Source organism: Mobula birostris, chromosome 3 (genome assembly GCF_030028105.1).
Source record: "Mobula birostris isolate sMobBir1 chromosome 3, sMobBir1.hap1, whole genome shotgun sequence".
NCBI lineage: Eukaryota > Metazoa > Chordata > Chondrichthyes > Myliobatiformes > Myliobatidae > Mobula > Mobula birostris.
The window spans coordinates 151,543,736-151,556,905 of record NC_092372.1 but is presented as its reverse complement, the minus strand read 5'-3'; the positions used below and the strand labels follow the sequence as shown (position 1 = coordinate 151,556,905).

At 43.4% G+C, this 13,170-nt stretch overlaps 1 long non-coding RNA gene across 1 annotated transcript in view; it reads right to left on the bottom strand.

The window, feature by feature from the left end:
* Positions 1 to 281: 281 nt before the first annotated feature.
* LOC140194736 (uncharacterized) overlaps positions 282 to 13,170 on the bottom strand; it is an 83,745-nt gene continuing 70,856 nt past the window's right edge. The window contains exon 3 of the long non-coding RNA XR_011885279.1: positions 282 to 1,134. This is a non-coding gene — a long non-coding RNA (uncharacterized lncRNA). The remainder of the gene's footprint in view (positions 1,135 to 13,170) is intronic.

Below are 13,170 nucleotides of genomic sequence, written 5' to 3'. Positions count from 1 at the left end.
CAATGTATGGCTCCAGACTCTGGTCTGCTGCTGCAGACTTTGTCAGCTTCAGTGTTTGTGATTCTGCTGTGTATATTGGATGCATTTTTCCCCTCAGGTGCTTTCTTTGAAATTCACATAAAAAGCTGATTTTTGAAAAAGAACTTTAAATGACAGCTGAGCTAAGAAACTATGAAAGATCTTTAATATGATCATCAAAGTTTTATTGATCTAAATTCATATAAGTCAAAAGCCTTGCATTCAAACAAGTGAATCAATTTTATGTAAAATTTTGCATTTGCCCAAGGCTCAAATATCAAATCTTAGTTTAACAGAAAAATATTGCTGAGTTGTTTCAAATAATGTAATTTTTACAAAAGACACTTATTCCTTTAACACTGACTAAAACAGTAAATATAATTGGAAGATGAATAATCCAGGCACTATGATCTGAAGAGAGGGAACTAAGAACGAGTTACTGGAAGCTTCCTGCCAAAATGGAAGTCAACCCTTTCAGTTTAGTTTGATGTGTGTAATTGCTTTACATTGTCATCATTACAATAAAAATACATAATTTTTCAGAAAGACCCAGATAGCTAGATATTTATTCTTGGTCAGTAGTGACTAATGTGTTGTATGCTTGTGTTAGCATGTCCTAATCTCTCAAAATTCATTCCATTGGCTTCAGTGGAATAACTTCAGAGGAAGAGGGAAAGATGCAGATATTAATAAAGTAAAATCCGGTAGCCCACCAATGATCTGCTGACTGATTCTTCAGAAATCCTAATAGTTCAGCATCCGGACATCAGTTGCTGATTCTCAAGCTGCTGCTTCCTGCGTTTCCTTGAAGCCCGGAGTGTTCATTGGAAAATTGATGATACCATCTGAAAGTGTTTTGGAGTACTAACTGAATAACGTAAAATAACTAGCCTGTAAAATCTTCCAGTCTAGTGCAACCAAAATCCCAAGCATGGTAGGTTAAATATAATGCAAATCAATGGAGAAAAATTTTGAGGCAAATGTTTTGAATTCTATAACAAAGCCTTGTGATGTTGAAAAACATATTAATTGTTAGATAATATAAACACGCTTTTTATGTGATGTATTTCATCTTCTGAGGAAATCCTGAAGTTCTTCACAATTTATGAAGTGCTTCTGAAATAAAACAGAAAATAATTACTAAATTATAATTAGTAAATAATTAGTAATTGGTAAATTGTTACTACTTGTGTTAGCCAGCATCTGTAGAGAATAAGAGCTAATGTTTTAGGTCAATAATCTTTCATCAGAGTAAATTTTGAAATTTAGTTATTGCTGTACTTTAAGTAAATGCAACAGCTGATCTGTTGGCAGGAGAGTCCCACAGGAAGAATAGAAATATTAACCCAGATAATCTTCGTTAATGTTACTTACTACAGGGCCATTGCTTTCCAGGACTCTCCTTCCATTTCAACTTTAATAAACCTGTGTGCATTGAAGCGAGTATAATGAAACATTATGAGATTCTCTACATTGGATAAAAGGAAAGGAGTTTGAGCAGCTTTTTTGAACAACACCCAGTTCAGTATGAAGGGATGAGCCTGAGCTTCCAGCTGCTGATACTCTAATTCACCCTCTAACTCCCACCTGTCAGGAGGAATGTAGCGCTTAATATTTGTGCTGGTTAACGAATACAGCCTACTCAGCAAAGCTTCATCCTAAATTGAAATTAGATCTTCATAAAGCACTAAATTCTTTTAAATTCATTCTTTAGGATGCAGATATTGCTGGTAAGACCAGCAATTATTGCCCATTCCTAATTGCTACCATCATGAAACATGACAGTCCTTCTGATGAAGCTATGCATACATCAGCATACCTTGACTCCATTTTGTCTCTTCCTACCTACATCTGTGACGCTTCACACACTCTCCATCACTTTAATTTTCTTGGCCCTATCCCTTACTTTCATGTTCTCCATCACTTCAATTGCTTTCAATTTGCGGGCTCAGATTGCCTTATTTTCACTATGGTTGTCCTGTCCCTATACGTTTCCATTGCCCATCAGGATGGCCATCAAGAAGGCCCTGCTTCTTTCTAGACAACCGATGTAACCAGTTCCTCTCCACCACCACCCTCCTCCATCTGGTGGAACAGGTTCTTGTGCTTAACAATTTCTCTTTTAGCTCCTCCCACTTTTTGCAAACCCAAGGTGTAGCCATGTCCACCTACAGGGGCCTCAGCTAAGCCCGTCTTTTCGTTAGCTATGTGGTACAATCCATGCTCCATGCCTACACTGGTAATGCTCCCCAATTCTTTTCTCACTACATTGATGACTACATTGGTGTTCTTTCATGCACTAATGCCGAGCTTGTCAGTTTTATCAACTTTGCCTCTAATGTCCACCCTGCCCTCAAACTTATTTGGCCCACTTCTGACACCCCTCTCCCCTTTCTTGCTTGCCCTGCCTCTATCTCTGGAAATAAACTGTCTGCCGATATATTTTATAAACCTACCAATTCCTGCGGCTATTTTGACTATAACTCTTTCCACAGTTTCACTTGAAAAAATGCTATTCCCTTTTCTCAGTTCTCTGCTGCATCTGTTCTCAGGATGTGGCTTTCAATTCTAGAACATCTGAGATATATTCCATTTCCAAAGAACAGGGTTTCCCTTCCGCCACATCGATACTCACCCACATTTCTTCCATTTCATGCACATCTGCCTTTATCACACCTTCTAACTGCCCTAACAAGGATAGAGTTCCCCTTGCCCTCACTCCCACCCCATGAGCCTCCATATCCGTAAGACCATAGGCCATAAGACAGAGGAGCAGAATTAGGCCACTCAGTACATTGAGTCTGCACCACCATTCCATCATAGCTAATTTATTATCCCTCTCAATTTCATTCTCCTGCCCTCTCCCCATAACCTTTGTCATCCTGACTAACCAAGAACTTCTGCTTTAAATATACTGAAAGACAGCCTCCACAGGCGTACGTGGCAATGAATTCCATAGATTCACCAACTCAGCCGAAAGAAATTCCTACTCATCTCTGTTCTAAATGGACGTCCCTCTATTCTGAGGCTGTGCCCTCTGGTCCTAGACTCCCCACTATAGGATACATTCTCCCCACATTCACTCTGTCTCAGCCTTTCAATATTCAATAGGTTTCATAGGAAATCCCCCCTCATTCCATGAGTACATTCCCATAGTCATCCATTGTTCCCCATACATTAACTCTTTAGTTCCTGGAATCATTCTTATAACCCTCCTCAGGACCCTCTCCAGTATATCTTCTCTTTGATAAGGGTCCCAAAACTGTTCACAGTACTCCAAGTGTGGTCTGATCAATACCTTATAAAGCCCCAACATTACACCTTGCTCTTATATTCTAGTCCTCTCAAATGGAATGCCAACATTGCATTTTTGCCTTCCTTAGCATTGACTCAACCTCAGACTTTTAGGAATCCTGTTCAAAAACTACCAAGTCCCTTTGCACCTCTGATTTTTGAATTTTCTACCTGTTTAGAAAATAGTGTACATCTTTATTCCTTGTACCAAAGTGCATGACAGTAAACTTCCCTGCACTTTATTCCATCTGCCACTTCCTTGCCTAATCTCCCACTCTATCTAAATCCTTCTGCAGACTCCTTGCTTCCTCAAAACTACTTGTCCCTCCACCTGACTTAGTATTGCCTGTAAACTTGGGCCCCAAAGCCATCAATTCCATCACCCAAATCACTAACGTATAACGGGAAAAGAAATGGTCCCAATACTGACCTCTGCCAAACACCAGTAATTTGGCAGCAAACCAGAATTGGCACCCTTTATTTCAGCTCTTTGCTACCTGCCAGACAGCCAATCTTCTGTCCATGTTAGTACCTTTCCTGTAGTAGCACGGACTCTTACCTTGTTAAGCAGCCCTTGTTAAAGGGCTTCTGAAAATCCAAGTAAACATCATCCACTGACACTCCTTTGTCTATCCAGCCTGTTATATCCTCAAAGAATTCCAACTGATATGCCAGGCAAATTTTCTCCTTAAGGAAACCACACTACTTTGGCCCATTCTATCATGCGATCCAAGTACCCCCAAACCTCATCCTTAATAATGGACTCCAACATCTTCCCAACCATTGGTCAGTCTAACTAGCCTATAATTTCCTTTCTTCCTCCTTCCTCCCTTCTTAAAGCTGTTGTTTGCAATTTTCTAGTCCTCCATGCTGGAATGATCCAGCACATCAGTCTCCGCAACTTCCACCATCTACAATGGGATCCTACTACGAAGCATATCTCTGTCCCCTCCCCACTCCCAACGTTCCATAGGTTGCTCTCTACATGACTCCCTTGTCCACTCATCCCTCCCCACTGATCTTCCTCCTGGTACTTAACCCTGCAAGTGGGACAAGTACTATACTTGTCGTTACACCTCTTCTCTCACCACAATTCTGTGCCCCAGGTGAGGTGACACTTCTCCTGTGAGTCTGTTGGGGTCATCTACTATATTCAGTGCTCTTGGTGCAGCCAGCTTTACATTGGTGAGACATGACATAGATTGGAGGACTGTTTCATCAAGCACCTTCACTCCATCCACTGTAACAGGCAGGGTCTCCCGCTGGCCACCACATTTCAATTCGACTTCCCATTCCCGTCCTGACATGTCTGTCCATGGTCTCAAATTCTGCCAGGCTCGGGCTGGAGGAGCAGCACCTCGTATTCCATCTGGATAGCCTCTAAACTGGGGTGGCATGAACATCGATTTCTCTAATTTTTGGTACTTTCTTCCCCCCTCCCCTTTCTCTCTGTCTCTATTTCCCATTCTGATTTCCTTCTCACCCCCTCTCTTCTACTCATCTGCCCAACCCCTCCCTCTGCAGCCCCTCCTCCTTCCCTTTCTTCCATGTCCACTGTCCTCTCCTATTAGATTTCTCCTTCTTCACCCCTTTACCCCTTTCACCTATCGCCTCCCAACTTCTTTCTTCACCCTCCTCCCTCCACTTCTTATCCCAGATTCTTCTCCTTCCTTTCCAGCCCCGATGAAGAGCCTCGTCCTGAAACATTGACTGTTTATTCTCGTCCATAGATGCTGCCTGGCTTGCTGAGTTCCTCCAGCATTTTGTGCATGTTCCTTGAGCTACTCCCGCAATGGTATTGAGTTAGGTGTTCCAGACCCAACAATGAAAAAGTGTTCATATTTCTTAGTGAAGATAGCGTGTGAGTTGGAGAGGAACCTGCAAGTGGCAGTATTCCATGTACTTGAACTTTCAGTCCTTCTTAATGTAGAGGTTATAGTTTTGGGAGCTTCTGTCAGAGTAGCATTGGAGAATAGCTGCAGTGCATCATGTAAGTTGTGTGTACTGGGGCAACTGTGTATGAATTGTGGATAAATAACTGTTTAGAATAATGAATCAAGTATTTAATTATGCTCTTGATTTGTGCCTAGTAGACGGGGTGTCAGAAGATGTGTCACTTACTGCAATATAAGTGAGCTGCTCTTATAGTTATGATACAGTATTTACATACAAGAGAAATTCTGCAGATCCTGAAAACCAAAGAAATACACAGAAAATGCTGGAGGAACTTGGCATCTATGGAAAAGAGTAGGCAGTTGACGTATCGGACCTAGACCCTTCTTCGGGACATGGTCGATTCTGGTAAACAGTGAACTCCCAGGATATTGATGGTGGGATTTGGCAATGGTAATGCCATTGAATGTCAAAGTTAGGCTCTCTCTTGTTGGAAATTGTCATTATGTGGCATTTTTGTGTCATGAACATCACTTGCCACGTATCGACCCTCATTTGAACCCAGTCTTGCTGCATGCAGGCATGGGTGCTTCAGTGATTGAAGAGTAATGAATGGTATTGAACATTGTACAGTCATCATCAAACATCACCACTCTCAACCATATGATGGAATGAAGATTATTGATGAGGAAGCTGAAGATGTTTGGACCACTGCCATTTTGGACACTTCGCTGAGGAACTCTTGCAGTGATGTCGGGCCTGTGCAACCAGGCACCACCCAGTCTCCATCCAGCTAAGAGGAGTCACCCTGCTGCTAATTTCCAATTCATCACCTGCAGCCTATTTAAACCCACCTCTCATCCACAGTCTGTATTTACCCATTGAACCAGCCAGCCTCAACCGGTTGCTCTTAGCCTTTAGTTACCTTGTTGCCTAGTCATGTTCAGTATCTGTTCATGCTTGTATTATGGCCCTTTGTGGCTTGCTATTTTACAGTTTATTAGTAATCATTCTCCACTATATTGTCTCTGCTGTTCTGCTTTTGATTCAAGCCTCCTCTACGTTCCCTGACAAGAGTTGTCCTTGGGCTGAGTTGATTGTCCACCAGCAACCACTCTTGTGAGAGGTATGACTCCAACAAATGGAGCATTTTCCTGCTGAAGCTTACTGACTTCTGTTACACCACAGATCCTTGATGTCATACTCACTCAAATACTCTCAAGGAAAGGCAACTCAGTTTACTTCTCTGGTTTGGGCCAAGGTTGTAATAAGGTCTGGAACTGAGTGCCCCAGGCAAAACCTAAACTGGAAATTTGTAAGTACCACTGAAAATGATAGCAAAATATTGATATTTAATGATTCTTTCAAGACTGACTGCATTGTCCTTCCTTCATTTTTATGACCGTTGAATGCTGACTTTAGGGAGTTGCTTGAATTTCCTGGAAGTCAGCTTCTATATAAACTATAATAATACTGTCAGTAGCTTTTTTCTCGTACTTCTTTCATCCCAACAACTACGTGACCTTTCTATCCAAGATAAAGCAAAAACAAAGCATGAAATACAAACCATTCTGAAGAATACAATGTACTGATCAGTACTAAGCAATTTAATATTAATAATTCCTTTAATCTATCGGCTCTGATCTTTTTCTACTGGCAGTGCACTAGATGGTGCTGCGCACTGATAAAATTTGAACAATTTAAGAAGGTCTAAGGATTAATTTCAGGCACTGACACTGGTGCCTTTTCCTCTGCATGATGCAATTTCAACTACAGAAACAGGCATGGCATGTCCTTTACATCCAATTCAATACACTTCCTTTTGTAGATCTTGCTGGCAGTATCAGGCATCAAAACAGACTTTTTTTTTTACCCTGGATGTATTTAGAAGGAAAAATCGACTGTACTTTACAATGTCATTACAGTTTGACAAGTTGTAATATCATAAGGAATGTAGCACTAAAGTATCTAATGTGAATGATTCATCTTCAGCCTCTTTAGGAAATTATACCAAGTTCACATGCAATTATTTCAGCTGATCTACATCAGTCAGCTTTGGACCAATGAATGAAGCACACTTTGTTTTATTCTCATTTTATCCTTTCTGTTCTTGAAGGCAGCAACTCGAGCTGGTGCACTGTTTGAGCATTTTTGGTACCTTGCCCAATTGACCATTTTAATTGCAAGAAGTTGATAGCAAGTGTCAGTAGGCTGGCCATCAAGTTCACAAGATGTTTGTTGCCAAGCTTGCTGCTGACCTCAGCAAACAACTGTTTGAAAACATTATTCTGCAGCATTCATTTCAGCACAACCTCAAGTTTAACTCCAACTGTTTTTGTTTCCTTTCTCCAGAGACAGGGTAGTGTTCATCTTTACATCATCTACAAAGAAGCTAGGGCACACTGGAAAACTTCCCAAGGACTCCAGCCATCATTACTATGGCCAATAAATGAAAGCAGGCAGCAAACAGATTAAGCAGAGAGAAAGGTTCAACAAAGAATGTGTTAGTGGAGATGTGGAAGATTTTGGAAAAGGTTATTTGTAATGTGTGGTCTGAACAGCTGAAATCACAGATATCACTAGGGGGTCACAGAGCCAAAGAGTAAAACTGCATGGAAATTGGCCCTATGGCCCAACTCATCCATGCTGTTCAAGATACCCATCTCAGATAGTCTCATTTGCCTTCATATGGACCATATCTCTCTAGGCCAGGGGTTCCCAACCTGGATTCCACGGACTCCTTACTTAATGTTATTGTCCTTTGCATATCAAAGGTTGGGAACTCCTGCTCTAGACCTTCCCTATCCATGTACCTGTCCAGATGTCTTTGTACCTGTGCCAACCATTACTTCTGATAGTTTATTCCATATATGCACCCCCCCCGCATGAAGAAATTGTTCCACAGGACCTTTTTAAATCTTTGCCCCTCACCTTAAACCTGTGCCATCTATTTTTTCTGGGGGAAAACATTCATCCTATCCATGCCCATCATGACGTTATCCACCACCATAAAATCATCCAACAATTTCTTTTACATTGCAAGGAATGTAGTCCTAGCCTACCCAGCCTCTCCCTATAACCCAGGCTCTTGAGTTCTGGCAACATTCTCATAAATCTGCTTCCCACTCTTTCCAGCTTAATGAAGTCCTTTATAAAAGGATGACCAAAACTGTACACAATATTCCAAGTGTGATCTTACCAGTGTCTTCTACAACTTCAACATCTGAATTCTTATACTCAATGCCCTGACTGATGAACGACAAATTGCCAAATGCCTTTTTCACTCCTTGTTCTCTTGTGATGCAACTGTCAGGGAATTATATCCTTGCACTCCAAAGTCCCTCTGTTCTGCACCACTTCTCAGGGCCTGACCATTCTCTGTGGAAGTCCCAGATTTTCCAAAACTTTACACTCACCTGAAATGAATGCCATTTGCCACTCCTCGAACAAAACATAAGGTGAAGCACACAGAAGTAGGATTCTTGCTAGAGAGCAGGTTATGGAGGATAGTACTCTATAATGTGCATTTCAGTAATATATAATGTGGCACTCTTATATCTATTATATTTATCAAATCGTAAGTAGAAAGTGTTTGTATTCTGAGGTTCAAGTACGTACAAAATTAGTTGGAGCTGCCCAGTTCATATAGAATGGCAGATTAAATCAACATGGTATAATTTGATCAGAGATAAGTTCATAAAAGAGATAAAATATTCCTTCTGTAGCTTATACAGTGAAAAAATTGATTGCATATCAAATTGGGGAAAGGAATAGTGTATTTTTACTTTATTGGACACAATTTTTGGCATTTCAGGCTCATTTTAATAGAGGTACTTGTGTTGTGAGCTTCTGTTCCTCAAGGGAAAAGCTTGTATATGTTTACCGTATCTATACCCTTGATAATTTTATATACTGTGCCTCTATACAACCTTCCCTTATTCCCCTATGCTCCAGGGAATTAAGTTATAACCTATTTAACCTTCCCCTATAACTCAGGTACTAAAATCCTGGTAACATCCTTGTAAATTTTCCTTGCACTTTTTCAAGCAATCTGATTGATATCTTTCATGTAGTTAGATGACCATAGAAGATGTTACTAGTTGGCCTAGATAATGCTGCAAACTTTGATAGCCTTCCTCACTGTCCCGTACGTCATTAGACTTGGTGTCATCAGTGTGACAAGAATACACATCGATAACGATGTTAGCTGTCTTGGGCTGGCACCAGTGGAATCAGCAGTTGGTCTGCCACCTGTCTTCAGGGGAGAGAGAGATAAGGAAAATAATGGAGCAGCATTTGGAGATGTGTAATGAAGGGGAAGGAGAGCTGTCAAGATCGGTTCCCCCTTTGAACCCTGAACTGTTTGAAGTGATGGACAGGCGATACCCCAGCGGGGGGATAAAAAGGGACAGGTTCGCTAAGACAGGACACACACGACACCCGAGGTAACGAGACTCTGGAAGCGGTGCGTCTCTCACAAGTCGGTGGGAAGTTCTTGGACGGCTGATCGTGGGATCAAGCCATAGACGCTCAGGGTGGAAAGGCACGATCAGCGGGAACCTGGTGTGTGACCACCCTTGCCTGGGTGCTGGGTTCACCGCAGAGAAATGATCGTATCTGGAAACGGAGGGGTCACGGTCGGTGACCTCAGATGACATCACAAAGGACTCGCCCGAAAGCTGACTGCTAGGGTCTGTGTGGAAGTCTTGAATATTCATTCGTTTTGCTCTCTCTCTCCTTCCCCCCACTGTCCATCGCCACGGCAGCGATTACTGCGAACTGAACTGAACTAAATTGAACTGAACTTTGCGTCACTTTGAAACTGGTCATTTACCCCTAGACAACGATAGAGCTTGATTGATCCTGTTATCTTAATTCTGTGCACATGAGTGTTTATCATTGCTGAACTGTTGCATTCATTATCCTTTTGATTAGAGTACTGTGTTGCTTGTTTCTTTAATAAAACTTTCTTAGTTCTAGTAATCCAGACTCCAACTGAGTGATCCATTTCTGCTGGTTTGGCAACCCAGTTACGGGGTACGTAACATAAGTGGGGTTCTCGTCCGCGATTTTGAACGCTAAATTTGGGACGGAGTAAATTGATTGGGTCAAAATTCCTGAAAGAAAGAAAAGACAAACAGCAGAAATGGAGGCTGAGGAACTTATAAAGGCGCCGACCTTGGAGGCATTAGAGGATGCCAGGAAATCAGAATTGGTAGCTGTGGCCAAACTGTTGAATCTTGCTAAGGGGAAGTCGACAATGAGGAGAGAGGAGATACACAGAGCTATCGTAGAGCACTATGTATCTAAAGGTGTGTTTCCCGAAGGCGAGCTGGGGGTGGTGTCTATTGAAAAACCTGCTGGAGACGCGGTACAGGTATAGCTTGAAAAACTGAGACTCGAGCACGAGTTCCGGGTACGGCAGTTAGAACACGTAGAGAAGCAGTTAGAAAGGCAGGAGAAAGAGAGAGAGTTAGAAAGGTGGGAAAAAGAGAGAGAGTTAGAAAGGTGGAAGAAAGAGAGAGAGTTAGAAAGGTGGGAGAAAGAGAGAGAGTTAGAAAGGTGGGAAAAAGAGAGAGAGTTAGAAAGGTGGAAGAAAGAGAGAGAGTTAGAAAGGTGGGAGAAAGAGAGAGAGTTAGAAAGGCAGGAGAGACAGAGAGAGAGAGAGAGAGAGAGAGAGAGAGAGAGAGGGACAGTTGGAGCGAGAGGAGAAACAGAGGGAAAGGGAATTCGAGCTGGAGAAGTTAAGGATAACGGCAGAGCAGAGGCCCGTGCCGAACCAAGGTGGAGGGTTCCGGGCGACCCAGGAGGTTAGGCTGGTTCCCCCATTTGATGATACCGACGTGGATCGGTACTTTCTCCATTTCGAAAAAGTTGCTACAAGTCAGGACTGGCTGAGGGATAAGTGGGTTTTTTTGCTTCAGAGTGTACTGAAAGGGAAAGCCCAACAAGCTTCCTCAGCTTTGTCCGTGGAAGATGCCCAGAGGTACGAGGTGGTGAAAGAGGCCATCCTCAGGATTTATGAGTTGGTCCTGGAGGCATACCGGCAGAGGTTCCGGAATGCGAGGAAGCAGTGGGACCGCACATATTTAGAGTTTGCCCGTGAGATGCAGACATATTGTGAGCGTTGGTGCGCCTCGAAGGGGGTAGAGGGGGATTATGACAGACTGCTACAGCTGATCCTAATTGAGCAGTTTAAAGGTTGTGTCCCTGAGGGTATGAGACCCTACCTAGATGAGAAAGAGGCAGCTATGTTAGCCGCAACTGCTAAGTTAGCGGATGAGTATGCGTTGACGCATAAAATGAAGTTGCCCCGAGTAAAGGCTACCAGAAGGGTAGTCAGGATGGAGGGGAGAGTCCGCCAGAAAAGTCAGAAAGTAAGCCGGGGACTAGTGAGAAGGATAAGGTAGACCGGGAGCAGTCTGGTAGGAAGTCTCCTGGGGTCGTCTGTTATAATTGCGGGAAAGTCGGACACTTTGCGTCCAGGTGCTTTGCCCCAAAGAAGGAGACGGGAAAAGGAAAAACGGCGATTTTGACTGGCTGTATCGAGCTGGTAAACGAACCGCTAGGACAGGACAGGTCTGCCAAAGTTCAGGAAGGGCACGAGCGGTTTATCTCGGCCGGATTGGTGTCAGTGAAGGAGGGGTTAAAACCAGGCCCAGTGCGGATCTGGAGAGACATGGGAGCGTGTCAGTCACTAATACTGAAGAGTGTATTAGAGTTTAGCTCAGAGACCCAGACTGGGGAGGTAAAGGTCAAAGGTGTTGGGGAAAGGACAGAGTCAGTCCCTTTGCACCAGATACACTTACAAAGCAACCTGGTCTCTGGACTAGTCATGGTCGGGGTGAGGTCCGAATTACCGATGAAAGGCGTGGAAGTCTTGCTCGGTAATGACCTCGCTGGGGGAATCGTGTTCGAAGCAGTGAGATTGACAGGTCAGCCTGCCAGCATTGAGGCCCCGCCCATGGACTCACAGGTTCATCACGGGACTGCGGTAGTAAATTTAGCTGAGACGTTTCTGCCAGCCTTGTACGAGAAGGGGGTAGAAAGTGAAAAGAAGGAGTGTAGTGAAACAAGAGGTAGTGAGGGAGCTGAGACAGACTTAGCATTAGCCAGGAAGGAATTTGTGCAGGCGCAGGAGCGAGACGAGGGGCTGATGGTTTTGGCAGAGACAGCTCTCTCTGACACAGACTTAACAAGGGAACTAGTAGGCTACTGCGTGGAGGAGGAAGTGCTAAGGAAGAAAGGGAGACCAAGTACCGTACCCGCAGATGAGGAATGGGGGGTGGTGCAAAAGAGTTATGGGGATGAGATTTTTAACCTGGCCCACAAGGTACCCCCCGGTGGACATTTTGCGGTGCTGGAGGAAACAGTTGGTGGAATCATGAAAGGGGTTTACCGGCTGTCCAGGAGGAAGGATATTATTGATTATGGCCGACGCGAACTGAGACGGTCACAGGCTTTTGATATGCTAACAAACCTAGTCGGTGTTAGCGCGGAAATCAATGAAGCTAGGGTCCCCCTGATAAGAGAAAAAAACCATTTTGGAAAGATGAGTATGGTATCGACCAGATGGGAGAAGGCTATTGTTTTGGCCAGCTCTGCTGATAAGGTCTCTCCCTTAATCCCCGAACAAAGCGACTCTTTAGGAGAAGTAATTAAACGACTCGCACACGTGTGTTTGATTGTCCCGAGGCAATGCAAAGAACTGGGACGTTGGGTGGTGCTTGTTATACTAGGTCAGACTGGCGAACAATATTCCTATAGAATGAGTAATTCAGTGACTAAAGGACTGATGAACACAGAGGTGTGTATTGGCGATATAATACGGCTGTCTGAAGCCAGCCTGATAGTGAACCTTGAAAAAAATGAGTTCGGCCACACGAAGGTCACTTACCTGGGAATTGTGGTGACACAGGGGCAGCTGGCAGCGATGCAAGCTACAGTGCAGGCTATCGCTGACTT